The sequence below is a fragment of the Myotis brandtii genome, unplaced genomic scaffold (assembly GCF_000412655.1).
Source record: "Myotis brandtii unplaced genomic scaffold, ASM41265v1 scaffold1257, whole genome shotgun sequence".
NCBI lineage: Eukaryota > Metazoa > Chordata > Mammalia > Chiroptera > Vespertilionidae > Myotis > Myotis brandtii.
The window spans coordinates 130,393-152,070 of record NW_005354414.1 but is presented as its reverse complement, the minus strand read 5'-3'; the positions used below and the strand labels follow the sequence as shown (position 1 = coordinate 152,070).

The 21,678-nt window shown below is 39.4% G+C and overlaps 1 pseudogene; it reads left to right on the top strand.

Moving 5' to 3' along the window:
- The first annotated feature begins 642 nt into the window (after window positions 1-642).
- Window positions 643-21,678, top strand: part of LOC102247316 — a 27,529-nt pseudogene continuing 6,493 nt past the window's right edge.

Genomic DNA, 21,678 nt, shown 5'->3' with positions numbered 1-21,678 from the left:
AAACCTGTCCTCCTCAAGGTCAAAGATCACATTTATTTCTCTTTCTCAGAGAGGCAGACTTTCCCTGACCACCCTCTATATAAACTCATCTAATATACATATACTATGCATGTTGCTTATTTGCTTTCTGTATTGTCTGTCTCCTCCTACTAGAATAGAGTTCCATGAGGCAGGAATTGGTATCCATTTTGTTCACCACTTGATACAGAGCACTTACAACAATGCCCAGCACATGGTAGGTGCTCAGAAAATATATGCAGTTAACAAGAAACCAAATCATTCTGGAGGTCCACAGCTCTTCTCTGGTCACTCCTATCTTCTACATGTTCCATTCTTCATCTCCCTAAGCCTAATATGTTAATGTTTTCAAGGCTCCATCATCAGTGTTTTGTTTTGCTCATTCTATTCCTTTTATGCATCACATGGGCAAGGCTGTATTAGGGTTTATTTAAAGATCAATATGATAATGTACATAAGGAATCTATGCCAGGCCTTGACACACTAGGCTAAATACTTATCCTTTAGAAGCATACAAAAAGTAGGAATCTGACTTATAAGTTCTACACACAAAAGCTGACAAGCATGTGACTTGTATAACCATTAGATATGACTTTGGGATCTTGTGTTGTACTGACTTGTTCCTCTGGGTTACAGCTCAACATGGCCTCTGAATGTACCCTGATGGACCCCATCTGTCTGGTGGAAAATCAGAATAATCAGCTGACAGTAAACCCAACAGCACTGGAGATTCTAGACAAGATGTCTCAGCCTGTGGTGGTGGTGGCCCCTCGCAGGTCTGTATCGAACAGGAAAATCCTACCTGATGAACCACCTGGCAGGAAAGAACCATGGTGAGTGTTATTCTGGGGCAGCAGCTATTTGCTTGGAGACAGAGGTAACACAGACTTATCACACCTCCTTCAGGGACATCTTAAAAAAGAGCCCAACTTCTTCCACAAAAAAAAAGTTCTGTCACCACCATATAGATACCTTAAACCCCATTGTTCCACAAAACCTCACTCTTTGAGCCAGTAACAAGGGGTTCCTCACTCTACCCAATGATCCACCCATTATTCTTGATCCCATCCACTTTTTCAGCTGAGGAGCTCAGCTCCAGCAATTATTCCATTCCTTTATCTCCCATCACTTTTGCCTTAAACTTTAGGGCCATTTCAACTAGGACACAAATAGTTCTCAACATGTCCTGTTTTTAAAAAGGGATGAAAGGAACAACAGACAACAGTATATTCTATATATCCCATAGCTCAATGGGACTACAGTCCAATTTTTTGCTTCATTTCTGAGTAAAACTTTGCTAAATTTTACCTTCTTTTTTTTATCTAGTCTTTTCAATTTGTGAATCATAACACAGCAGAGTGGACAAAACATACACATATACAAATTTAATAAACATAAAGTGATGCTCTGTGTAATCACTGTCCATATCAAGAAATAAAACATCACCAGCACCCAAAAGCCCTAGATGTACCCTCTGACACCTCACTAGAGCTCACCAGTGTTTTGATTTTCATAGTTCATGCTTTCACTCTTCCTCTTAAAAGTGGTTTTAAAAGCTGTGTCTGCATTTGTAAGAATAGTTTAAATATTATATAAAGGAAAGTCCATTCAGGTATTCTTTGGAGTCTTGCTTCTTTTGCTCAAGAAAAAGTTTAAGTTTTACCGAGTTTGTGATATGTATCTGTAATTTATTTATTTTCACTATTTTATAGTATGCTATTGTGAGAAAATACCATCACTTATTTATCCATTTGTTGTTGATGAGCAATGGTTTTCTTTCTAGTTTTTTTTTACTTTTATGAATGATGCTGACATGAATCTTCTTGTTTGTATATCCTGGTGCACATGTACACAATCTACTTTGTGTGACAGGCACAGAAATAAAATTGCTGGGTCATGTGGTATATATGTTGTCAGCCTTTCTAGATACTTTCAAACAGCTTTTAAAACTTAATATGCAAGGAATACATTTATTAACAGTAATTGAGAATTCTCCATACCCTCATAAAACTTTGGTAAAAGTCTTTTAAAATTTGATGATCTGATGTCTGTATAGGTGCATATATTTGCCTCATTACAAATAAGTTTGAGCATCTCTTCACATATTAATTTTCTCTTTGCATTTCCTATTTCCTGGGGTCATTTTTTCCTTTCTATTGGGTTGCCTTTTTGTTGTTGTTCTCCCTGATCTTTAGAGCAATCTGCCTATGTCTTGTAACTCATTTCTCTCTATAAAGACCACACAACATTTTTATTTTCAAATGTCTTCCTCTGTGTCTCATCAGCTCAGCACCATTAGGAGTTAAACCTCAATACCCTGAAATGCAACAATTAATAGCAATATCTCTCATTGTCCTCTCACTGTGTCTCTTTCTGTCTCTCTCCTTCTCTCCCTTTCCTCCCTTTTCCCCATTCTCCTTTTGGCTTCACAATCTTTCCCATTTGCTTCCAACAGAACATTTTTTCTTCATCTTTCCTGTAGGGAAATTCTAGACCTCCGATCAGGGGAGAACACTTTTCCTTGCCTATCTTAAATTAATTAAAAGTTAGTTTTTGAGAACAGTAAGGGAGAGGTATCAGTTAAATTCTACTCACTATAACATCAGGTGGTAACGAGGTTATGTTTCATTGCTGAGAAAGTCTCATGCCTCGAGATATTTTAACACACTTAGGTATAGTCAATAATATTGTAATAACTATATCCTGTGCCAGCTGGGTCTTTGAAATTCAGTAGGAACACTTTGCAAAATATGTGATTGCCTACCCGCTATGCTGTACAACTAAAACTAATACAAAATAATGTTGAAAGTAAACTGTAATCTAATAAACAACAATACCTGGATTGTGATTCTACCACCCAACAGAAAAAAAAAAAAGATTCCTGCCCAATCAAGGTCCAGGAGGAATACCAGGTCACTATACTTTCCCCTTGTTGATAACTTTCTTTGAGGATTTTTAACTCATAACTGAGAATGATGATCTCCAATTACACCTACCATTTCTCCCTGAGGGCACTGGGAGTTCAGATTCCTCTGTATTAATTAGCAAACAGTCAAATACTATCAAGACGTAGAAGAATGTAGACCATCTCAGGCTTTATACCCTCTCTGTAGAGACCTCAGTGGATTTCTGAGAAAGTTCTAAGCCTCAAAATTGAGTGGCTTGACCCAAGCTTCACTAACCTCCCCTACAGATTCCATCATTTCCATTTCTAGTCCCCACTGAAGGAAACATTGGCATATGGTAGATGTTAAAAATGTTAAACTGTTGGACAAGATATATCACACAGGTTCTTGGGTATATCCCTCACATGCTTCCCACCTGTAGTTTTAAGACTTTTGAAAGAGGAGCAACCAAGTATCACGGGTGCGTTCTGCCTTCACTTTCATTATATCCCCACCTTAGGCCAGCGGGGGTCGGGGTAGGGAGGGAAACAAACACCTCATCATTTCATTGCAGAAGAGAGAAGAAATGAAAAAAATACAGAAATAAAAGGGAAGGAAAATTCCAACAATGCTGATTATCAGTCCAGTTCCTGGAAAGACACAGAAGAGCCTTTCAAAGGCTAACTAACGAGTGTTTATTAGAGGGACAGATACAAGGACATACAGAAGGTCACAGAGAACTAATAGGAGATGAGAAAGCACACAGAGGGTGGCAATAGCAATGGCCAGGAAACTATAATCACTCCTATAGCCTGAACAGCCAAGCAAAAAGGGAAACCAGAATGTGGCAAAGACCAGCACTTTTGGACGGAGGGAAATGAAAGGCCTATGACCCACTATACAGTAACAGAGGCATTAGGGCACTGTGGTTCACTAAGGGGTAAGCGAGGGGAACACATGCTGGACACCTAGTCTCATGCTGGCACCTCCTACTGGTAGAACTCCACTAGAATCTGAAGGCAAAGGGAGCTTTTCAGTGTCAAAACAAAGACTATAAATGTCAATAGAGGTTACATTAATTCTGTAACGTGACATAGCTTGAACCATGGATAGTATGGAGTGAATAGGAAACACAAAGTGGTTCTTGAGAAGGTTCTTAACATGAATAAAGGTTGGATAGGATGTTCTTACTGAAATAAAAGCAACCTTCCTCCCAGCGTGGCATTCATATTCTGATAGTTTTAACCAATATAACCTATGGGCAGCCTGGACTATCTGCTGTTACTGTATCACACATTCTCCTCTTCCTTTGCAGGTTTTCCTCTTGGCTCCACAATGAGGTCTGAAACTAAGGGCATCTGGATGTGGTGTGTACCCCCCACTCTAGTCCTTCTGGACACCGAGGGCCTGGGTTATGTGGAAAAGGTAAGGCAAAGAGTCTTCTTTGTTCCTGATAATCCACTTTCATTTTAATTTGCCAACTTAATTCAACTTCTATGACCTATTTCTATAAACTGAAAATCCAATTAAGAATAATGAGGTTAAATTTTGTTTACTTGAATTTACTTTCTTGGAAACTTAATACTTTCTTTATTAGATATACATCTTCTTATTATAACACTTGGTTGAAAGTTACAAGATAACACATACTTAGTGAGCATCTAAATTCTTTGGTTTTGTGATAAGTACTGCAGATATGCCTTATTGAGGAAAAGGACCAGAGCCTAGTTGGGAGATATGAAATAAGCAGTGTTCTCAGTATAGAATACCAGGGATACAAGGAGTGACATATTTAAGTGATATATTCAAGATAAGAAAAACATCCTGGAGGAAGCTATAATTATGGGATCAATGCACTCTAGTAGTTAAGGTGTCTGACATTGATGGTTTAGAAGGTAGAAAACATAAAAATGGGGTTTTATTAAAAAAAACATTTAAATAATCTCCAAAAACACTTCAGCTATACCGTACAAGTTAAATAAGGTTTTAGTCCAAATCTCTGGGCTTTACAGATGAATTCCTGCCTAATTGCTATAAATTCATGAGCTAGACCCACCAAAAGCATTATAAATGTGATAACTTTAGGTGTTTTGTCTTTGCTGTGTTAGTTGCAGTCAATCTTGTGCCCTTATTTTTATTAGCCAGAGTCTGAAGTGAAAGTAGGAGCAGTGGATCTTTGGCTTCCATTACCCCCAAAAGAGTAGGGGCAGGAATTTAGATATTCTGAATTTTAATATTAAACTGTAATTGAATTTATTGTGGTGACACTGGTTAACAAATATATACAGGTTTCAGGTCCACAATTCTATAGCACATTATCTGTATACTATATTGTATTTACCACCCAAAGTCAAGTCTCTATCCATCACCATTTATTCCCCCTATTCCCTCTCCCAACTTCTCCCACCCCTCCCTAGCAGTCACCACACTGTTGCCCTGTACATGAAATTTTTCTTTTTTCTCAATACCTCCAACTCTACACTCCATCCCCACACCCACCTCCAACAGTTGTCAGCCTGCTCTCTATCTATGAGTCTGCCTCTATGTTGCTTGTTGGTTCATTAGATTTCACATATGAATGAAATCATATGATACTTTTCTTTCTCCAATGGATTATTTCACTGAGCATAATTCAGGTTTAAAGTACTCAATAATTAAATAATCAACTCAGTATAAGCCCAAGAAGGTCTACCGATTGCTAACAGATTATAGTTTACATAAACTTTTTTTTAGCTAATTACATTTGTAAAGGAGTCAAAACATAACTGTCAACTGATAGAAACAGAAATACTTCCTGTCCTTACAACTCTAGTGTCTTTAGCAATATCCAATTCTATTGCATAGTCACTCATGATTTACCCTGAGTGTGTTATGTTCAGCCTCATCATCTATTCCTACCACACATGTGACCACTACTTCAATCAAACAACATAACAGGTAGTACCTTTGTATTAACACACTCTCTGACAATTCTGATTGGCTTCTGTAGACCCTTCCACAAGCCTGGTACTTTTTGCTCCAGAATTCCACATTCTGTCCATTCTTTAAAGCAAAACCCTACTACTTTCAACTAATGTGATTGTATCTCATCCAGACATGATCCCTTCTTGCTCTGAAATCACAAAGTAATTTTTCTGGGTTTTGTATTCCCATTTGTCTTTTATGTTGTAACATTGGCTTGCATTCCTGGCAGAGCTGATCACCTTGGATGCATTTACATGTTACCATGTGTATTTGTATCTCCAGCAAGTCATCTCTGAAAGTCAGAGATTGCCCTATGAAACTTTATATCCCCCAAACTAAATGCGGTATCTGGCATTTTTTAAATGTACAATGAGAAGTTGGTGAATTTAATTGACTAGCATTTGTGTCACTAATAAGCTCATAGAACAGAAAAACTTAACTTGCAAATAAATTTTACCCACTTATCATTGGATACTTCTATGTTCTTGGGAGTATTTTAAATGTTTGATACACATTTACATTGTCATTCACTTCTCTTAATTGTGAAGGAACACAAGCCATGAGAGGAGTCAATGTGAATACCCAAAATGAGGTTTGTATTTACCACTGTCTTCACAGTGGATGTTATTTGCCCTATTGTTCAGTTATTCTAGAGCTGGCATAGTTCATGAACAACTGAACAGAGAATGAACTGTAGATACCTAAGTCCCATTCTGTGTACTTTCAAGGGCGACTCAAAAAATGGTTCATGGATCTTTGCCCTGGCCGTGCTTCTGAGCAGCATGTTTGTCTACAATAGCATGAACCACATCAACCGCCAAGCCTTGGAGCAGCTGCAGTATCCTTCCAGGAACCAAACCACCATGTGTCATGGAGTCTATGGGAATGTAACTGAGACTATTTTGTTATTGTTTTCATTGTTTTTTCCTCATGTCAATAATCATGGTTGAGGTGAAAGGGACACTGGGTGAATGGTACTGTTCATAAAAAGTATTTCCGGAGTCCCAGCAACAACACAGAACAGGGTAATGATTAAAGAACCAGCTCTGGGCAGTGGACTTCACCAAACAAGTTTTAAGTGCAATAGAGAAAATAAACCCAAGCTACTGGATAGAAAGGCTATATAGCCTCGGAGGCCAATCCAGAAACACTGCCACACAGAGGCTGAGCCACAAACTGACTCTTAGGTAAACACAAATTAAAGCAGTCTGGGACACAAATACGGCCTGCTTTAAAATAAGGACTGTGGTTTACAACACGGAGGAACAGTGTATCGCAGGGAAATTCAACATTCTCCTGAATACCTGGCAGAACTAAGGCGAGCCAAACTGACGAGTAGAAGAAATGAATAACCTTCACTACTGCATATTTTTATTTATTTATTTTAATTCTTTTTTCACCTTTTAACTAAGAAACCAATTTTTTTTCTTTTTCCATAACCTGATTTTACCCTTTTAATTACTACATTTTTATTTTTAACCAGTATTATTACTGCTACCATTTTACCATTTTTTAAAGTGTCATTTTATTTTCTCTTTATTTTATTTTGGGATCGGTGTTCTACATTCTATTTTCATTGTTCCTTTAGCATCATTTTTATCTACCTCAATTTTACCTCTATGCTAAAACCCTCTTCCTCATTTTTCCCCTTTTGTTGTCCTGTCCTCACTTTTCCCCTTTTGTTGTCCTGTTTCTCTTACCCTATTCCTGCTTTAGATTTTCCCTATTCCTTCTTTTTACCCCCTGTCAAAATTTCACCCTACTTATATATCCAATTTCTAATCCACTGCTCTAAATCCTTATACACCTCTCCCTTATCTTTCTTCACTATCCAAATTTTTTCTTTTATCTTTCTATTGTTTTGTTGCTGTTTGCTTGATTGTTGAATATATTGTTTTTTGTTTTTGTTTTTGTTTTTTAGGATTGATTGTGAGGTTGTTTTGCTTCTTCTTTTTCTTTTCCTGCTGTTTATTCCCCCACCCCCAGTTATTCATGTGCTTCTATTTTCCCTTGCCTCACTTGATATTATTCGTTGTTTGTAGTTTGCATTCATCTCCAGGGATCTGTTGCTTGAAATTGTTGGGATTAGTGGCAGTTCTATCAGAGTTTTCTCCTCATATAAATAGTCTCTTCCCCTCTTCTACTTCATTCTCTTTTCACTCTTTTTTTTCCATCTCCCTTTTCCCAATTTAATTTTTTCACTCCATTTTTTTCTTTTCTTTTTTCTCTTTTATCTTTTTCACTTCTTTCTTCCTTATCCCATAATTCTCTTAACTCGGGTGGTAACCTTTATTTGGGGTTATTAATATCATGAATACATTTGTGTTCAGTGCCTGGTGCGTTGTGCCTTGTTGTGTTGTATTTTGTGCCTTTAAATCAGTGCAGCAGATCCAAGCAACACTGATCACCACACCCTCTGTCTGAGGAACAGCGGCTGTACATGAAGCCTCCCCCCACCAGCCAGAAGAGCCACCACAGCTGTGAACAGCACCCACCAGAGGAGCTGCTGCCAACTGAGGAGCAGCTGCTACTACAACCACCTGAGGAGCAACCACAGCCTGAGGAGCCACTGCCTCCCAGGGAGCAGCGACTGAACAACTCAACATCTAGATATGTCGGTGAGATCAAACATGGGTAGACAAAGAAAACCCAAAGGAAAGAAAAGGAGGACTCACCAGAAAAGCAGCTAAGTGATACAGAGGCATGCAACATGACAGAAAAAGAATTCAGAATAAGGGTCCTAGAGTGCATAAACCGGATGGAGGAAAAAAATCAATAACTTATGCAAGAAGCAAGAAGAAAGAGATGAAAAAATCAATAAATTATGTAAGAATCAAGAAGAAATGCAGAATGATATAGCTCCAATAAAAAACACCATTGAAAGTATCAACAGTAGACTAGGAGAAGCGGAGGACCGAATTAGTGAATTAGAAGACAAGGAAGCAAAACACACCCAAACTGAACTGCAATTGGAGAAAAAAATTAAAAGACAGGAGGAGAGCCTAAGGGAGCTTTGGGACAACATGAAACGAAACAACATACGAATAATAGGGGTGCCAGAACAACAGAAAGATGAACAAGGATTAGAAAACCTACTCGAAGAAATAATATCAGAAAACTTCCCTGAGGTGGGGAAGAAAAAAGTCACACAAGCACAGAGAGTCCCAAACAAGGTGAACCCGAAAAGACCCACACCAAGACACATCATAATTACCATGGCAAATGTTCAGGACAAAGAGAGAATCTTAAAGGCTGCAAGAGAGAGACGGAAAGTTACATACAAGGGATCTCCCATTAGATTATCAAATGATTTCTCAACAGAAACACATCAGGCCAGAAAAGAATGGACAGAAATCTACAAAGTGATGCAAAGCAAAGGACTGAATCCAAGAATACTCTATCCAGCAAGGCTATCATTCAAAATTGAAGGGGAAATAAGAAGCTTCACAGACAAAAAAAGGCTAAGGGAGTTTATCACCACCAAGCCAGCCATGCAAGAAATGCTAAAGGGACTGGTGTAAAAAGAAGAAATAACAAGCTCAGAAAGAAAACAGCCACACACACAAAAAAAGAAATGGCTACAAACAAGTACCTTTCAATAATAACTTTAAATGTAAACGGACTAAATGCTCCAACCAAAAGACATCGAGTGGCTGAATGGATAAAAAAACATGACCCATACATCTGCTGTCTACAAGAGACCCACCTCATTAGAAGGGACTCACACAGACTGAAAGTGAAGGGATGGAAAAATATCTTTCACGCAAATGGAAAGGAAAAGAAAGCTGGGGTAGCAATACTTATATCGGACAAAATACATCTCAAAGTGAAGGCCATAACCAGAGATAAGGAAGGCCACTTCATAATACTAAAGGGATCAATACAACAAGAAGATATAACCCTGGTAAACATATATGCACCCAATGCAGGAGCACCCAAATTCATAAAAAAACTCCTGGAAGATATCAAAGGAGAGATCGACAACAATACAATCATAGTAGGGGACTTTAATACACCACTGACACCACTGGATAAGCCCGCTAGACAAACAATCAGCAAAGAAACAGCAATCCTAAATGACTCACTAGATCAGATGGACTTAATTGACATCTTCAGAACACTTCACCCCAAAGCCATGGAATATACATTCCTCTCAGGTGCTCATGGGACATATTCAAAAATAGACCACATATTGGGTCACAAGCAAAGTCTCCACAAATTCAAGAAGATTGAAATCATAAAAAGCTTCTTCTCAGACCACGATGGCATAATGTTAGAAATAAACTACAATAAAAACAACCCAAAATACTCAAACACTTGGAAGCTGAATAGCATGTTATTAAATATTGATTGGGTTACCAATGACATCAAAGAAGAAATTAAAAACATCCTGGACACTAATGACAATGAAAACACAACAATCCAAAACCTATGGGACACAATGAAAGCAGTCCTGAGAGGGAAGTTTATAGCTCTACAGGCCTACCTCAAAAAACAAGAAAAAATGGTAGTAAATCATCTAACTCTACAACTCAAAGAATTAGAAAGAGAGCAACAAGAAAACCCCAGAGTGAGCAGAAGGAAGGAGATAATAAAGATTAGAGCAGAAATAAATGACATAGAGACCAAAAAAACAATACAGAAAATCAATGAAACCAAGAGCTGGTTCTTTGAAAGGATAAACAAGATCGACCCCTTGCCGGGGCCTCAGTGCTGCAGGAACTTTGGCCTGGAAGTGCGCGAGCACCTTGGAACTGATCCTGCGCGCATTTCGGGCTTCAGAGCCCTGGGCTGGGAGAAAACTCGCCCGCAGCACCAGGAACTAATCCTACGCGCACTGCCGGCTTCGGGGAGCCCTGGGCCGGGAGCAATCGCGCGAACGGGAATTTGTCTGCCTAGCACAGGCCCAAGGATCCCTTTTCTCGGGGCAGGAGGCAGCACCAAGCACCAGTGACTTGACTGTGTTTCTTATCACCTGCGCCTGAGATCCTGATTCCCTGTGCATTCATACTAAGAGCCAGTGAATCCAATTCCTGGTGCAAGGGCACACAGGGACCCTGATTCTCAAGGCGAAGTCGCGCAAAGCAACAGAGACTCTGATACTGGACTCTTGGGGAACTCTGACTCCTGGCGCATGCTAGGGGGCTCTGGTTTTCAACACGCTCCAGGGGGGTCTCTATTTCAGCACGGTGCAGGCAGGGTCCCTAATTCTAAGGGCACATACGAGGCCACATTGAGCGCTGGCAACACTGACTCAGAGCGAGCCTGGTTCCCACCAACCAACAACAACCACACATCTTAGTGTCAGAGCTCTTCAGTGACACTAAGGTGGTGGGAGGCTCCCACTGCACACGGCCCAGGCCCACGCAACCCGACCTTTGATCCATCGGGAGATAAGCAGAATGAAGAAACGACACAACACCCAGAGGAAAGACAATGAGGAATCACCAAGAAAGGAAATTAATGAAGTTGAAGCGTGCAACATGACAGAAAAAGAATTCAGAATAATGGTTGTACAATTCATTCACCGGATGGATGAGAAAATCAACAACCTATGCAAGAATCAGGAAGAAATGAAAAGTGATATAGCTACAATCAAAAACACCATGGAAAGTTTCAACAGCAGGCTGAAAGAAGCAGAGGACCGAATTAGTGAGTTAGAAGATAAGGCAGAGAAACAAGCTCAATCTGAACAGCAACTGGAGAAAAAAATTAAAAAACAGGAGGAGAGCCTAAGGGAGCTTCGGGACAACATGAAACGAAGTAACATACGCATAATAGGGCTGCAAGAGGGACAAGAAGAGCAGCAAGGATTAGAAAATCTATTTGAAGAAATAATGACAGAAAACTTCCCAGATATGGGGAAGAAAAAAGTTACACAAGTACAGAGAGTCCCAGGCAAGATGAACCCCAAAAGACCCACACCAAGACACGTCATAATAACGATGGCAAATGTACAAGACAAAGAGAGAATCTTAAAGGCTGCAAGAGAGAAACAGAGAGTTACCTACAAAGGATCCCCCATCAGATTATCAAACGATTTCTCAACAGAAACACATCAGGCCAGGAAAGAATGGACAGAAATTTACAAAGTGATGCAAAGCAAAGGACTGAATCCAAGAATACTCTATCCAGCAAGGCTATCATTCAAAATTGAAGGGGAAATAAGAAGCTTCACAGACAAAAAAAGGCTAAGGGAGTTCATCACCACCAAGCCAGCAATGCAAGAAATGCTAAAGGGACTGGTGTAAAAAGAAGAAATAAAAAGCCCAGAAAGAAAACAGCCACACAAAAAAAGAAATGGCTACAAACAAGTACCTTTCAATAATAACTTTAAACGTAAATGGACTAAATGGTCCAATCAAAAGACATCGAGTGGCTGAATGGATAAAAAAACATGACCCATACATTTGCTGTCTACAAGAGACCCACCTCATTAAAAGGGACTCACACAGACTGAAAGTGAAGGGATGGAAAAATATCTTTCAGGCAAATGGAAATGAAAAAAAAGCTGGGGTAGCAATACTTATATCCGACAAAATAGACCTCAAAGTGAAGGCCATAACAAGAGATAAGGAAGGCCACTTCATAATACTAAAGGGATCAATACAACAAGAGGATATAACCCTGATAAACATATATGCACCCAATGCAGGAGCACCCACATACATAAGAAAACTCCTGGAAGACATCAGGGGAGAGATCGACAACAATACAATCATAGTAGGGGACTTTAATACACCACTGACATCACTGGATAAATCTGCTAGACAAAAAATCAGCAAAGAAACAGCAATCCTAAATGACTCACTAGATCAGATGGACTTAATTGACATCTTCAGAACACTTCACCCCAAAGCAACAAAATATACGTTCTTCTCAAGTGCTCATGGGACATCTTCAAAAATAGACCACATATTGGGTCACAAACAAAGTCTCCCCAAATTCAAGAAGATTGAAATCATACCAAGCATCTTCTCAGACCACAAGGGCATAATATTAGAAATAAACTACAATAAAAACAACCCAAAATACTCAAACACTTGGAAGCTGAATAGCATGTTATTAAATATTGATTGGGTTACCAATGAGATCAAAGAAGAAATTAAAAACATCCTGGAAACTAATGACAATGAAAACACAACAATCCAAAACCTTTGGGACACAATGAAAGCAGTCCTGAGAGGGAAGTTTATAGCTCTACAGGCCTACCTCAACAAACAAGAAAAAATGGTAGTAAATCATCTAAATCTACAGCTCAAAGAATTAGAAAGAGAGCAACAAGAAAAGCCCAGAGTGAGCAGAAGGAAGGAGATAATAAAGATTAGAGCAGAAATAAATGACATAGAGACCAAAAAAACAATACAGAAAATCAATGAAACCAAGAGCTGGTTCTTTGAAAGGATAAACAAGATCGACAAACCTCTAGCCAGGCTCACCAAAAAGCAAAGAGAGAGGACCCAAATAAACCAAATCAGAAATGATAGAGGCGAAATAACAACAGACCCCACAGAAATACAAATGATTGTTAAAAAATACTATGAACAACTCTACTCCAACAAACTAGACAACCTGGAGGAAATGGACATATTTCTAGAAAAATACAACATTCCAAAACTTAATCAGGAAGAATCTAAAAATCTCAACAGGCCAATAACTATGGAAGAAATTGAAGCAGTCATCAGAAAGCTTCCAGCAAACAAAAGCCCAGGACCAGACGGCTTCACAGGGGAGTTTTACCAAACATTCAAGGAAGAACTAAAACCTATCCTCCTCAGACTACTACAAAAAATCCAAGAGGAAGGAACACTTCCAAGCTCATTCTATGAAGCCAGCATCACCCTAATACCAAAACCAGGTAAAGACAACACAATGAAAGAGAATTACAGGCCAATATCCCTCATGAACATAGATGCCAAAATCCTCAACAAAATCTTAGCAAATCGGATCCAGCAGTACATCAGAAAGATCATACACCATGACCAAGTAGGATTTATCCCAGGGATGCAAGGATGGTACAATATCCGCAAATCAATCAACGTGATACATCACATAAACAAATTGAAGGAAAAAAACCACATAGTCATATCAATTGATGCAGAAAAAGCATTTGACAAAATTCAACACCCATTTTTGATAAAAACTCTCAGCAAGGTGGGAATAGAAGGATCATACCTCAACATAATAAAAGCCATATATGACAAACCCACAGCCAACATCATACTCAATGGACAAAAACTAACACCATTTCCCCTAAAAACAGGAACAAGACAGGGATGCCCACTCTCACCACTCCTGTTCGACATAGTACTGGAAGTATTAGCCATTGCAATTAGACAAGAAGAAGAAATAAAAGGCATCCAAATTGGAAAAGAGGAAGTAAAACTGTCCTTATTTGCAGATGACATGATATTATACTTAAAAAACCCTAAAGACTCCATCAAAAAACTATTAGACTTAATAAAAGAATTCGGCAATGTAGCAGGATACAGAATTAACGCCAAGAAATCTATGGCATTTCTATACACCAATAGTGAACTTGCAGAAAGAGAGACTAAAAAAGCAATCCCATTTACCATCTCACCAAAAAAATTAAGCTACCTAGGAATAAACTTAACTAAAGAGGTAAAAGACCTCTACTCAGAAAACTACAGGACGTTGAAAAAAGAGATAGAGGAAGACATAAAGAGATGGAAGAACATACCATGTTCTTGGATTGGTAGAATCAACATCATTAAAATGTCCATACTGCCCAAAGCAATCTATAAATTCAACGCACTTCCCATTAAAATACCAACGGCATATTTCACAGACCTAGAACGAACTCTCCAAAAATTCATCTGGAACAAAAAACGACCCCGAATAGCTGCAGCGATCCTGAGAAAGAAGAAAGTAGGTGGGATCTCAATACCAGATATCAAGCTGTATTACAAAGCCACTGTTCTCAAAACTGCCTGGTACTGGCACAAGAACAGACATATAGATCAATGGAATAGAATAGAGAGCCCAGAAATCAGCCCCAACCAATACGCTCAATTAATATTTGACAAAGGAGGCAAGAACATACAATGGAGTCAAGACAGTCTCTTCAATAAATGGTGCTGGGAAAATTGGACAGATACATGCAAGAAAATGAAACTAGACCACCAACTTACACCATACACAAAAATAAACTCAAAATGGATAAAGGACTTAAATATACGACCGGAAACCATAAAAATACTAGAAGAATCCAAAGGCAACAAAATCTCAGACCTATGCCGAAGCAATTTCTTCACCGATACAGATCCTAGGGCATTGGAAACTAAAGAGAAAATAAACAAATGGGACTACATCAAAATAAAAAGTTTCTGCACAGCAAAAGAAACCATCAACAAAACAACAAGAAAGCCCACTACATGGGAGAACATATTTGCCAACATTATATCTGATAAGGGCCTAATCTCCAAAATTTATAGGTAACTCATACAACTTAACAAAAGGAAGATAAACAATCCAATCAAAAAATGGGCAAAGGATCTAAATAGACATCTTTTAAAAGAGGACATTCAGAAAGCCAAGAGACATATGAAAACATGCTCAAAGTCACTAATCATCCGAGAGATGCAAATCAAAACAACAATGAGGTACCATCTCACACCTGTCAGACTGGCTATCATCAACAAATCAACAAACGACAAGTGCTGGAGAGGATGTGGAGAAAAAGGAACACTTGTGCACTGCTGGTGGGAATGCAGACTGGTGCAGCCACTATGGAAGACAGTATGGAGTTTCCTCAAAAAACAAAACATGGAACTCCCATTTGACCCTGTGATCCCACTTCTAGGAATATATCCCAAGAAACCAGAAACACCAATCAGAAAGGATATATGCACCCCTATGTTCATAGCAGCACAATTCACCATAGCTAAGATTTGGAAACAGCCTAAGTGCCCATCAGTAGATGAATGGATTAGAAAACTGTGGTACATCTACACGATGGAATACTATGCTGCTGTAAAAAAGAAGGAACTCTTACCATTTGCAACAGCATGGATGGAACTGGAGAGCATTATGCTAAGTGAAATAAGCCAGTCAATGAAGGAAAAATACCACATGATCTCACTCATTCATGGATAATAAAGACCATTATAAACTTATGAACAAAAATAGATACAGAGGCAGAGCTGCCTCAAACAAACTGTCAAACTGCAGCTGGAAGGTCAGGGAGGGTAAGGGGGCTGAAGGGGGGGGGGTAAGAGATCAACGAAAGGAGTTATATGCATGCATATAAGCATAACCAATGGACATAAGACTTTGGGGGGTAGGGGAGGCCAGGGGATTGTCAAGGGCGGGGGAAAAATGGAGACATATGTAATACCCTTTGTAATACTTTAAATAATATAAAAGAAATTTAAAAAAATATTTCTGGGTGAGATCTCAAAATTTTGGCAGGGAACATTTCTCATTCCTTAGCTAAGATCTCAGCTATGTGACTAAACTAACAAAGCTAATCAAAACAAAATCGTCTCCCATCTCTGGTGAAGTAGGTGACACAGCTGAGTTTGAGTTTCTTTCCAGACTTTGTTTGGGTTGTATGAGATTTCATGCAGAGCTGAAGTTAGATGGAAGCACTATCACTGAAGATGAGTACCTGGAGAATGCTTTGACATTGGTTTCAGGTATCAGAGGATGGTCTGGGAGGTGGATGTATAACATTTGACTCTTCGTTTAGAACTCACACTATATTTCTGACCAGAGGACTATAACATAAAGTACTGTACAGCAATCTCTCACCTCCAAAGATGACTTGCTGGGGTGTAAATACACATGGCAACATGTTAATGCCTCCAAGGGGATCAACTCTGCCAGTAGTGAAACCCAATGTAGGATGTGATCAGTGAACCCTATGATACCATTCTTAAGGTCAATTTTTATTTTTTATTGCATTGAGGCCAGTGATAATGGTGATATGAATATGAAAGTTTGGATATGGTTTCAATTGTTATAAATACTGAAAATACTCAAGTGACTAGAATTTAAGCTGGCTAAGGACATGAAATATCCAACATTGTACCAAAGATTTTAGGAAAATTAACACCATGAAAAATGTGAGGTTAGCAACCAGTTCTCAGATGTCCTAGGGCTCAAATACTTGTGTTCTGATTAAATTTGGAGCTCTTCTGCTTCCAGTTGGAGAAAAATGCCCATCACTATGGAAGACAGGATCACAAAGATATCAAATGACTCATTTTTAAAATGTATTTCATGTCATCTATTTTAACAGCCCCCAAAACTAGTATATTCTTCAAGTAAGACTGTAAAATCATTTATTACTTCTCTCTTATAGCATCACTCTCTTCATTCCATAACCTGTTATCATGTTAATAGAATAAATTCATTACACAGAAAAGATTTAGCAGAGAGAAAAATGGGTGGTATCTAGATGCATGTCGAGTTTTGCTTATTTAATATTTTACTTATTTATTCAAGAATCATTTATTGAACAACTGATATATGCACAGAATTACTCAGTGTGACATTGTTGCATTCAATATAATCTGATATAGAGAACAGGTGAGGTCTTTAAAGTGTCATTACATTAAGCTTATATATTTATATAGTCATTATTTGTTACTTTGTTGTTTTTTTTAATTAAATCTTTATTGTTCAGATTACTACAGTTGTTCCTCTTTTTTCCCCCATAGCTCCCCTCCACCCAGTTCCCACCACACCCTCTGCCCTTACCACCCCCCCAACTGTCCTCTTCCATAGGTGTACGATTTTTGTCCAGTCTCTTCTTGCATCCCCCACACCCCTTCCCCCCGAGAATAAAATCAATAAAATATATTTTTTAAAAAGATACTATTTATTGCTGTCAGAGGGGAGGGGTTTGGGGGAATACCACTGGATGAAAGAAGGTGAAGAGATTACCAAAAACATATACACATAACCCATAGACACACAACTGTGCAGTGATTGCCAGAGGGAAAGGTGAATGGAGGTGGGCAAGGAGGGGGGCATGGACGAGGAATGGGGACCAAAAGAGACTTTGCTTGGGGCAAGGTGTGTACAATGCTGTCTTCAGATGATGTTTTATTAAGTTGTACACTTGAAATATGTATGGTTTTGTGAACCAAAGTCACCCAATAAATTCAAATAAATAAGATAAAATAAATAAAAGATACTATTTAAAAATAGGCCTTACTTTCCAGTACGCATAGGAGCACCCAGTATAGCAACGTGGCAAGATCACAAATCTCAGTTATTTGGGACTTTGGTTCCCTTCAGAAAAAAGGATAAGTTCCACTAAGTGTCAATTCTATTTCAGATCCCTCTATTTCCCCAAGCACAGTACTTACTAGACATACTAGAGGCCCGATGCACGAAATCCGTGCAAGGGGCTTGGCCCCCCCGTCGCTGCCATGGCTGCCTCTGCTTCGGCCCCGTCCAGAAGGTCGTCTGAAAGGACTTCCAGTCTAATAAGCATATTACGCTTTTATTATTATAGGTAATTAGTATTTAATAAATCCTCAAATGCCAAAATGTTCTAAAATTGTTTAAGCCTAAGGACTGAAAATTAAAGACTGGACATCAAGGAGAACTTTCTTCAAGACCCAACTCTGCCATAAAAAGGCAGGGCTTTTATTACAAGGTTATTCTCTGTGGTATGACTGCTCTGAGTCACACTGTGGATGAGCCTACCATGTCCATGAACATGGGATGCTACAATGTCCAGTAGCTCCTTGGACTGAAGAAGACTGAATGCTGCTTGGATGGGTCTGTAAAAATCACTCTTCTTCTGCTAGACATTTTCTATAAGCTTTCAGTCCTTTTCCTGAATAATCAGAGTTAAATTACGTCTGGCAATAGGATCTGGGTCTATGACTTTGACCACTTCTAAGACACATGTCTTAAGAGCTTATTAAGAGCTATATTTTCCTCAATACAAATTTCTTTGAGCTAATTCAGGGGTGGGCAAACTTTTTGACTCGAGGGCCACATGGGTTCTTAAACTGGACCGGAGGGCCGGAACAAAAGCATGGATGGAGTGTTTGTGTGAACTAATATAAATTCAAAGTAAACATCATTACATAAAAGGGTCTGGTATTTATTTCAATATAGAACAGCCGAACGGGCCGGATCCGGCCTGCAGGCCATAGTCTGCCCACGGCTGATCTAGCCTCTTCCTGAGGCTAACCAGCAGGAGCCAGTTGTGACACAATGCAAGTTGCCCTGGGGCCTTGGGCCAGCTGCAATTTGTTAGGTAATTATCAGATTGCAAAGGGCCAGGCCTTTCATATGCAAAAGCCTCTGTGGCTTGGGCGGGACAGGGTCCCAGGGGATCAACAGGGCAGAGTGAGCAGTTAGGGCTGCTCTCAGTCCTGCCCTCAGAGGCCCTGCTTTTCAGTGTCCCGGCAATCGCTGCAAGCACCCCCGAGAGAAAGCTGCCCTCGAGTTCCAATCGATGCCAGACAGTCCAGTCTCTCCTGTATGAGTCTGGGTCCCCAGAGACTTGCCCGGAACTGGAGCTCAGAGCTTGATACTCCCTTCAGATTGAAAAAGACAACCGTGTCCCCAGCCGCCACTCCTCTCCGCATGTGCCTCTGTACCTCTGTATTTCACTTCCGCACCCCACCTCCTCTGAGTCTCGGTATGCTTTACTCTTTCCTAGGTGTACAATTTCCACTCAGCCAGCCTTCCTGTGGATCTGGATGATGTCCATTCCGTCCTTTAGTTGTATTTTTGAAGTGGTTGTGCAAGGCAGCAATCTTCGGTGTTTACCTATGCCACCATCTTGGTTTCTTATCTGTTACTTTGATTTTTAGAATTTGTTCTTTACTGTTCTGAATACTGTCTGTCCTGGCATTATCATAAATTGCCACGTATCTACCAGGAAATATTTGATTCTGACTTTAAACCCACATTATATTTCTGACATGAGGACTATAATATCAAAAGTCTTTCTGACAATATGGGGGTTAATCTATCATTCATAAATATCTAATTAATAGCTAAAACTTTGGACACAATGGAAGGTCTAAAGGAAACAATCATAAGTTCCTTTAGATGGGATGAATGCCTCCATGCCTCCTCTTCTTCCTTAGAAGTATTTCTTTTATTCCTGCCTTTGCACAAAAAAATAAAAATAAATAAAAATAAATCTGTTTTGGGGAAATTAGCATTGTGTTCATTTTCATGATTTAATAGAAGGATATATGAAAGCACCAGAGAAACAATGATGCAAGAACCCCTAGAAATGTATGTCCTTTCCTGAAGAATGTCTCACCAATCATTGCTCTTTTTTATTTTTTTCCCTACAGGCGAGGATCCCAAAATCCAGCATTCCAACATGCCTAGAGAGTATATCAGGAAGTTTATTCCTAAGCTAAAGTGCTTTATTTTTGAATGCCCTACAAATGACAGAAACTTGTTACAACATATGGAGGGGGTGTCAGAAAACCAACTGGAGAGCAGTTTCCAGGTTTAATCCAAAAATTTCTGTAACGATATCTTCACAGAAGCAAAAACCAAGATCCTTAGAGAGGGAATCATTGTCACTGGAAATCGTGAGTCTCCCTTGTTACAGCATGACCTGCATTTTACTTCATGTGATGAGGCTGTGACTGTACTCAGGGTTTGTCAGTAGTTCTGTTTCCTGCTCTATGGGATATGGAAATGCAGAGATTCAGGCCACACATAGAAGTTTTTCATTAAAGTTTCCCTATATGAGGGATTATTGAAGCCTACTGTATTTCATGAAACTAATACACTAATGACATAAACAAAAGCTACTGTTAAGAAGAGGAATCTGCATGATAATTACAAGAACAATAAGATGAGTGCACCTTGGTGAGGATACAGAAGATATTTTGTGAATTTAAACCATTTAGAAAAAATATACAGCAGAACATATGCCACTGAACGTTCATTAGAGCTTGAGAAGAAAATATAACTATAGCCTAATGTACAGGACATGATTCATAGATCTATACCACTAGAGCATACCTAGAGTGTCCTGGGCTGAGATGTACCCATGCTTGATTTAATATTTTAGTCACCATCCTGAAATGTTTGATGTTTTTTTTTTATATGGGCCCAAAATCACATTGGAAATTTTGTTCACAAAATTATCTACTTTACCTATCTGTAAAATAAACTCTTTTAAAATTTATTTCTATTGGGAAATGGTTCCAGGAAACTCTTGAATATATTGGGTGAAATCATTAAGTTTAAATTATCATGAGATGAATTTGAGAACCATAAAAGATTGTATAGGAGATACAATGATGTTATTACAAGGAAGTGAATTTTTCCTGTATATTAAAAGACTAATACACAAATTGACCAAACTGAAGAACGACTGATCGCTATGACATGCACTGACCATCAGGGAGCAGACACTCAACCCAGGAGCTACCCCCTGGTGGGCAGCCTGCTCCAACAGGGGAGTGCTGCTCAGCCAGAAGCCAGGCTCTTGGCTGGCCAGCACAAGAGAGGTGGCAGGAGCCACTCCTGCCTCCGTGACAGTGCTTAGGAGCAGGGAGCCATGCAGTAAGGAGCAGCGAGCAGGTGGGCGGTAAGGAATGAGGGGTCCTGGACTGCAAGAGGGCACATGCCAGGGTGAGGGACCCCCCTGCAGTGCATGAATCTCATGCACTGAGCCTCTAGTGTACACTAATAAAAGAGAAACATGGTAATTAGCGTACGACCGCTACCCTTCCCATTGGCTAATCAGCATATCCTTATGCAAATTAACTGTCAGCCAAGATGGCGGCCGGCAGCCATGCACTGAAGCGAACAGGGAGGCTTGCTTGCTCCAGTGACGGCG